Source organism: Hippopotamus amphibius, chromosome 11 (assembly GCF_030028045.1).
Source record: "Hippopotamus amphibius kiboko isolate mHipAmp2 chromosome 11, mHipAmp2.hap2, whole genome shotgun sequence".
Classification (NCBI taxonomy): domain Eukaryota; kingdom Metazoa; phylum Chordata; class Mammalia; order Artiodactyla; family Hippopotamidae; genus Hippopotamus; species Hippopotamus amphibius.
The window spans coordinates 43,644,241-43,653,158 of NC_080196.1; positions in this window are offsets into that span (position 1 = coordinate 43,644,241).

The following is an 8,918-nucleotide window of genomic DNA, read 5'->3' on the forward strand; positions in this document are numbered from 1 at the left end:
ATAATTTTGAAAATTTAGATATGGACAAATTCGTAGAAAATTCAATGTACCTAAATGGACACAGTAAGAAATAGGATTTAAATCTACATCTGTATAACTGAATCACTTCACTGTACACCTGAAACTAACACAACACTGTAAATCAACTATACTTCAACTTAAAAAAAAGAAAAATAATAAATCTATATCTGTTAAAGGAATCGAACCTATAATGAAAATCTTTCCCAATTTAGATGCTTCACTAGTGAGTTCTACCAAACATTTTAAAAAAATGAACATCAATCTTACACTAGCTTTTCCAGAAAATAGCAAAAAAAAAACTTTTTATAAGACTCACATTGTCAAACCTGACAATGACAAACAAGGAAAGAAGGTACAGGTGACTCTCTCATAACATGCATACACACGTGAAAAAATATTAAATTAAGTCCAGTGATAGAGTAAAAAAATAAGCTGGGTTTATTTCAGATATGTGAGATTGGTTTTGAATTTAAAATCAATGTTGAAATTTGTCATAGTAACAGATAAAAGAAAAAAAATTATATGACTATCTCAATAGAAGCAGAAAAAGCTTTTGATAAAGCTTTTGATAAAATTCAACATCTATTTATAATAAAAACTCTTGCCTTCCCTCAAATATCTAAAAAAAACCCACAAGAAATACCATATTTAATAGATAAATATTGAAAACTTTTCCCCTACAATCAAGAACAAGACAAGAATGGTTTCTTTAAATTGACATTATATTAGAGGTTTTAGGCAGTGCAACAGGAAAAAAGAAATAAACCCTTTTAGGATTAGCAAGAGAGAAATAAATCTGTCATTATTCGTATATAATTTCAAGGTAGAAAAATCAAAGATATTTGCAGATAAACTATTAGAATTAATAGGAGAATTGAACAAGCTCACTAGATAGGTGGTCAATAAACAAAAACATGTAGTTCATTTCTATACATAATTAAATTTCTATAAATTGACAATAAGCAATTAGAAAATAAAATGTTAAACATAATACTATTTATCAACAGAATACAAAAAGGCATACATCTAGGAACTGTCTGGTTGCACAGTGGTTAAGACTGCACGCTCCCAATGCAGGGAGCCCGGGTTTGACCCCTGGTCAGGGAACTAGATACCACATGCATGATGCAACTAAGAGTTCGCATGCCACAACTAAGGAGCCCGCTGCCACAACTAAGACCCAGCACAATCAAGTAAATAAATAAATAAATAATATTTTTAAAAAAAAAGCATATGTGTAAGAACCAAATTAAAAAAAATATTCAAGACTGTGACACAGAAAACTACAAAATATCACGGGGAGAAACTGAAGAAGATCTAATAAAAGAGAGATCGAGCGTGTTCATGAGGAAGATTCGTATTATAAAGATGCTGTTTTGTTACCACGCCAAAAGTAGTGGCTGAAATCAGCAACAATTCTTTCATTGCTGATGACTCCACAGATTGACAGACTCAGCTGGACAGCTCTGCTGGTCTCACTGGGGGTCCCTCCTGCAGCTGCAATTGGATGGCAGCTGGGACTATGATGTCCAAGACGGCTTCATTCACAGTCTGACGCCTTGAGGGACATCTGGGAGTCCAGGCTTCACTCTTCCTTTTCATGTAATCCAGGGCATTTTCCCTCCCCACATGGCCTTTCCATATGACCTCCTCACTGGAGCATTTGAAATTCTTATATGGCAGCTCAGGGGTCCCCAAAGTACAGAGTGGAAGCTGCCTGGCCTTGTTAAGGCTTATGTGCAGAACTGCGGTGATGTCACCTCTGGTGTATTCTAATAGTGAAAGCAAGTCGCCAAGTTTAATGTGGGAGGGGACTGGCTACCTAGGGTCCTGGACCCCAGGAGGTGAGGCTCACCAGCTATCACAGTGTACTCTCTTCAGGGAGTCACATTCCTCACAAGCAAAATGTACGTACACCCACCTCTCTCTGGACTCCCAAAGCCTCATCCCACGAGGGCATCTTGTCATCTAAATCATGTTCAAACTCAGATGGGGCTCTTCAAAAGTTTCCCCTCAGGCACAACTCCTTGGGTGTGGTTCCTCTGGGCTTCAAGTACTGATTGTGTAGATTGTGAATCAGAAAGACAAGTCACTCTATCCCCTTCCTCCCTGCCCCCATACATACAGTCAGCATAAGTCTGTAAGCTAGGGGTAGACGCTTGCATTCAAAGGGGAGGAGTGACTAGAAGGTACAGGGTAGTCAGTGGCCCACAGCAATTCCAAACTCCACTGGGCACGCGCTGCCAGCTCGGCTTCTTGGAATAGTTCTCCAGGGGTCTCCAGGCCAGCCTCTGGGGAGCCTCTGAGACATCCTGCCTTTTGCATTAAAATGACCCGTGTTTGCAGCTGAGAAACCTTACCCTGCTTCCTCCCCATAGAAGTTTGAGGACCTGGAGTCTCTTTTCATCTTGGCATGCTTCTGCTTGAGCTAACATACTTCTTAAAAAATCCTGTGAGTTTCTGATGTATCAAATGATACATTGACTGACTCCCTTAGATTTCATTTATATAAAAACTACCAGTTAGTAGGGAGAGGGACTGGTAACATCCTATTTCTTGGCCAGGTGGCCCCCTCATTCTCCTCTGTGTCTCCATCTCAGACCCTCTGAGTCCCATCTGTGTCCTCTGTCATTTTAGCGATTTCGGGTGGCCTCAGCCTGCAGCGTTTTGAAGCAGGATTTCGGTTCCCGGCCAGAGACTGAAGGCAGGCCGTGGTAGTGAAAGCGCTGCATCCTAAGGACTAGACCAGCGGCCAGTGACAAGGCCCTGGCCCATCACTTTGCAGAAAGTGAATTTCCACAAAGAAATGGAAAGTAGTGAAACAAGTAAAGTGTTTATTAGGAGGAAAAAGGGTCTGTGTGGATAGATACATGGGCGGGCATTTCTTTTGGGTTTCCTTTGGCCAATCATCTTGCCTGGTTCTGAGTCTGTATTTGGTATATCTCAGAGTCCTCCCATGTGTGCAGGCATATCTCTTAGCCAAGATGGATTCTAGCAAAGAGGCCTATGGGTAGGCTGACGTCACTTACTATGGGGTGATTCCCCCTCCCTTTTGACCTTCAAGGAGCCCTTCTGCACATGTGTAGTCGGGAAGGTCTCCTTGACTTCGAGAATGAGGAATATGTGGTCTTTCATCTCTTATCTGGGTAGGGCTCAGCTTCACTGACCCCCTGCTATTTTGGAGTATCTGTCCACAGGGGACGAACTCCAGCTGCTCAGCCTGGGGCCCATCTATCTCTGTCTCATTAACACCAGAAAATCACAGGATGGTCAGAACTGGATGTTAGGTACAGAATTCCTCATGAAAACTGCTCCATTGAAGTGTATTAGTGATGAAGACTGAATCATTGTCCCCAAAATACCAAGGAAGATGCATATACAGGAAAGTCCCTGCCTGAGCATTCATTTGCTACAAGTAGCATTTCCTGTTTTTCATCAAGTCAGAACCAGCTATTCTTAGGCTTTTCCTCATCCAAACTAGTTCTACCTGTTATAATACTTTACCTCCTAGATCTTGATTGTTAAGGAAATACTTTCCCCACAGTGGCAAACTGAGAAAATCTACCTTGTTGAGAGGAACCTAACATACAGATTTCAAGCTCATTAATCAATCAGAGAAGTGTTAATTAAGATGCAATATTATTTCGCAGGTGTCAATCATATTGGCAAAGAGTTTAAAGTCTGATAACGCAACTGTGGGAAAAAGGAAACTCTTATACTCTACATGTGAGATTGGAAAACGGTTTGACCATCCTTGAGGGTAAACACCCTAAAGAGCTAAAGATGCACCTACTTATCGCCCAGAAATGCCTCTTCTGGGCAGAAACCGTGCAGAGATTCTCAAAGGCTATCATGAAAACCCAGTGCTTTCCTTTCGAATTTCCAACCTATTGAAGGTCAATATATTTATAAAATAAAAGAAAAAGCAATTCATAAAACAAATGAAATTTAATAACAGACCTACAAAATACAAGCCTGACTAATTTTTTTTTAATTATTAGATTCAAAAGATGTAAAAGTCTCAGTTGAATTACTTTTAAAGTTTCTAAATATTTATTCTACCCTTCTGCATTTTCTAGCCATGAACAGCTAACAGTCTGCAGTTCCCAATTTGAGGAACAGTGCTATCAGTAACTCTAGCCTACAGCAACAGGAGATGCATTTAAAGAAGAATGTTCATTGCTGTACTGTTTTAAGCATAGAAAAAAATTTAAATTTACTATCATAGGAGGAAATAAACATTATAGTCATACAATGAAATACAATATAGAGCAATTAAAATAAATACACTATATTTATCTACACATATTAACACGGATAAATCTTTTTTAAATTAATTAGTTAATCTTGACCGTGCTGGGTCTTTGTTGCGGCGCACTGGTTTTTCTAATTGTGATTGTGGGATCCTAGTTCCCCGGCCGGGATCAAACCTGCACCCCCTGCATTGGGAGCTTGGAGTCTTAACCACTGGACCACCAGGGAAGTCCCTAACATGGATAAACCTTGAAACCGAAACACTGAGAGAAAAAAAAATTGTCAGTAGAATCTTTCTTGTATGATGTCCATTTATAGGCAGACCTCGTTTTAATGCACTTTATTGTGCTTTGCAGATATTGCATTTTTTACAAATTGAAGGTCTGTGGCAACCCTGTGTTGATGAGGAAGATTTGAAATCTATAGTTTGAAGCCTGCTATGTGAACCCTGCCTGTTAATAATTGCATAGGAATGATTGATATAAGTATAAAATGTACTGTTCCTGCCTCTGCTCGCCTTTGTCTGAACTCCCGCATCCTGTAACCCCTAGCAACTCCCGCTCATCCTGCAGCCCTTAGCAACCCCCGTGTTCTGTAACCACCTGCAATTTACAGAAACTGTGTAACCAATCAGTTAGTACCAACTGTAGCTATATGTCTTAATCTATAAAAGGAGAAAACTGGCCTGAAACGGGGCCCAGAATTTTTGGAGCGTTAGCTCATCTGGTGCTGCCGGCTCAATAAACCTGAGTTCTTCAACTCTCTGAGTGTGGTGCTTGGTTTCTCATGGGATCAAGTTCTGCAACAGTGTCAAGCAAGTCTACTGGAGTCATTTTTCCAACAGCATTTGCTCACTTCATGTCTCTGTCACATTTCGGTAATTCTCACAATATTTCAAACTTTTTTGTTATTATTGTATGTGTTATGGTGATCTGTGATCAGTGATCTTTGATGTTGTTATTGTAATTGTTTTGAGGCTCCATGAACCAGGCCTGTACAAAATGGCAATCTTAACTGATAAATGTGTGTGTTCTGACTGCTCCACCAACAGGCCTTTCCCCCAGCCTTCTCCTCTCCCTGGCCCTCCCTTCTCCCTGAGACAAAACAATATTGAAATTAGGCCAATTAATAACCCTAGAATGGAGCTTCCTAGGTGGCGCAGTGGTTAAGAATCTGCCTGCCAATGCAGGGACATGGGTTTGATCCCTGCTCCAGGAAGATCCCACATGCCTTGGAGCAACGAAGCCCGTGCACCACAACTATTGAGCCTGTGCTTTAGAGCCATGAGCCACAACTACTGAGCCCACGTGCCACAACTACTGAGCCCACGTGCCACAACTACTGAGCCCACGTGCCACAACTACTGAAGCCCACGCGCCTAGAGCCCGTGCTCCGTAACAAGAGAAGCCACTGCAATGAGAAGCCCGAGCACCGAAAAGAAGAAAGCCCGCGCACAGCAACAAAGACCCAACGCAACCAATAAATAAATAAATAAAGTAAAACAAAAAAAACAAACAAAAAAACCCTAGAATGGCCTCCAAGTGTTTGAGTGAAAGGAAGAGTTGCGTCTCTCACTTCACATCAAAAGATGCAATGATTAAGCTTAGTGAGGAAGGCGTGTTGGAAGCCAAGATAGGCAGAAAGCTGGGCCTCTTGTGCCAAACTGTTAGCCAAATCGTGAATGCAAAGCAAAAATTTTTGAAGGAAATTAAAAGTGCTGCTCCAGTGAATACATGAATGATAAGAAAGTGAAATAGCCTTATTGCTGATAAGGAGAAGGTTTTAATCTCTTGGTAGAAGGTCAAACCAGGCATAACATTCCATTAAGTCCAATCAGAGCCAGGCCCCAACTGTATTCAATTCTATGAAGGCTGAGAGAGGTGAGGAAACTGCAGAAGAAAAGTTTGAAGCTAGCAGAGGTTGGTTCATGAGTTTTAAGGAAAGAAGCCATCTCCATGACATAAAAGTGCAGGGTGAAGCAGCGAGTGCTGATGTAGGAGCTGCAGCAAGTTGTCCAGAAGATCTAGCGAAGATAATTCAGGAAGGTGGCTGCACTAAGCAGATTTTCAATATGGACAAAACAGCCTTAGACGGGAAGAAGCTGCCATCTAGGACTTTCATGTCATAGCTAGAGAGGAGTCAATGCCTGCCTTCAAAGCTTCAAAGGACAGGCTGACTTTCGTGCTAGGGGTTAATGCAGCTAAGGACTTGAAGTAGAAGCCAATGCTCACTTAGCATTCCAAAACTCCTAGGGCTGTTAAAAATCATGCTAAATCTACTCTGCCTCTATAAATGGAACAACAAAACCTGGATGATAGTACATCTCTTTACAACATGGTTTACTGAATATTTTAAGCCCACTGTTGAGGTCTTGCTGCTCAGAAAAAAAGCTTTTTTTCAAAATGTTATTGCTCACTGAAAATGCACCTGGTCATCCAAGAACTCTGATGGAGATGTACAAGGAGATTCATGTTATTTTCATGTCTGCAAAAACAACATCCATTCTACAGCCCATGGAACAAGGAGTAGTTTCAACTTTACAGTCCTATGATTTAGGAAACACACTTCATAAGGCTACAGCTGCCACAGATACTGATGCCTCTGATGGATCTGGGCAAAGTCAATTGAAAACCTTCTGGAAAGGAAACACCACTCTGGACGCCATGAAGAACATTTATGATTCGTGGGAGGAGGTCAAAATATCAATGTCACCAGGAGTTTGGAAGAAGTTGATTCCTTATGGATGACTTTGAGGGATTCAAGGCTTCAGTGGAGGAAGTAACTGCAAATGTGGTGGGAAAAGTAGCAGAACTAGAATAAGAAGTGGAGCTTGGGGACTTCCTAGGTGGTGCAGTGGTTAAGAATCCACCTGCCAATGCAGGGGACATGGGTTCAACCCCTGCTCCAGGAAGATCCCACATGCCATAGAGCAACAAAACCTATGTGCCGCAACTACTGAGCCTGTGCTCTAGAGCCCAAGAGCCACAACTATTGAACCTGTGTGTCACAACTACTGAAGCCTGCAACAAGAGAAGCCAATAGAAATAATAAATTAATTTTTAAAAAAAAGAAGTGGAGCTTGAAGATGTGACTGAATTGCTGCACTCTCAGGATAAACTTGAACAGATGAAGAATTTTTTTTTTTAGAAATTTATTTATTTAATTATTTAATTAATTTTTTTGGGCTGCATTGGGTCTTTGTTGCTGTGCATGGGCTTTCTCTCGTTGTGGCGAGTGGGGGCTACTCTTCGTTGTGGTGCACAGGCTTCTCATTGCGGTGGCTTCTCTTGTTGTGGAATACGGGTTCTAGCTGCACAGGCTTCAGTAGTTGCAGCACTCAGGCTCAGTAGTTGTGGCTTAGTTGCTTCATGGCATGTGGGATTTTCCCAGACCAGGGCTTGAACCTGTGTGCCCTGCATTGGCAGGCAGATTCTTAACCACTGGGCCACCAGGGAAGTTCTGAAGAGTTGTTGCTTATGAATCATCAAATAAAGTGGTTTTTTGATATGGAATCTACTCCTGGTGAAGATGCAGTGATTATTGAAATGACAACAAAGGATTTAGAATATTATACAAATATTCTAAATATTTATAAATATCACCCAAAGTTCATAGTTCACTCTTGGTACTGTACATTCTATGGGTTTGGACAAATATATTCATCATGTACTTCCCATTTCAAAGTTCTGTCTTAAAACTGGAATACTTCATAAACTTGGCAGGGATGGTAGAAAAAGCTGTCCCCTTTTGAACACAAAATCTGTGTCCCAGTCTGAGCTCTTCCTGTACCCATAGGAAGCAGAAAAAGCACTGGCTGTGAAGTTGGCCAGATCTTGGTGTGAGTTCCAGCCTTGTTCTGTTGGGCCCATGGTTACTCGTCTTTAAGTATAAATCACATATAGCCTCCCTGACAAATGATATACACAATGAGTGTCTAATAAATGTTATTTCCTTTCACCTTCCTTAAGCTAAGGCACAGAGCCTAAAATAACTCCATGCCTGCCTAGAGGTGATGAGATAGACAAGTAATAAATGATGGCAATTGAGACAGACAAGGGCCAACTAGATACACTGCAAGTACTCTGAGGTAGTTGAAAAAGCAGCAAGTAATTATTAGGCTGTACTGTGTTGCGATTTAACTATCTGGGTTTAAATTTATTCACTTATAAAATGGCTCTCTGCTTACTATTCTCCTGATTCAAAAGTGAGAGCAGAAAAAAACGAAAGTCTTGGTATGTCATACTGCATAACACCAGTAGGAGGCAATGCCCACCACCCCCATACCCCTCACCCATGTGCTAGGCGGAATAATGGCTGTTCTTAAAATAAGGATCTCATCCTGGATTTTCTGATCAGTTCCATATAATCACAAGGGAAAAGGGAAGCAGAAGTTCAGAGTCAGAGAAAGTTTTGAAGATGCTGGCTTTGCACTGCTGGCTTTGAAGATGGAGGAACCACAAGCCACAGGAACGTCGGGGGCCTCCAGAAGCCGGCAAAGGCGAGGATGCTCTCCTGGAGTCTCCAGAAGGAACGCAGCCCTGACGGCAGCTCGACGTTAACTCAATAGACCATTTCAGACTTCTTGCATCCAGAGCTGTAAGATCATAAATGTGTGTTGTTTTAAGCCATTAAGTTTGTGGTAA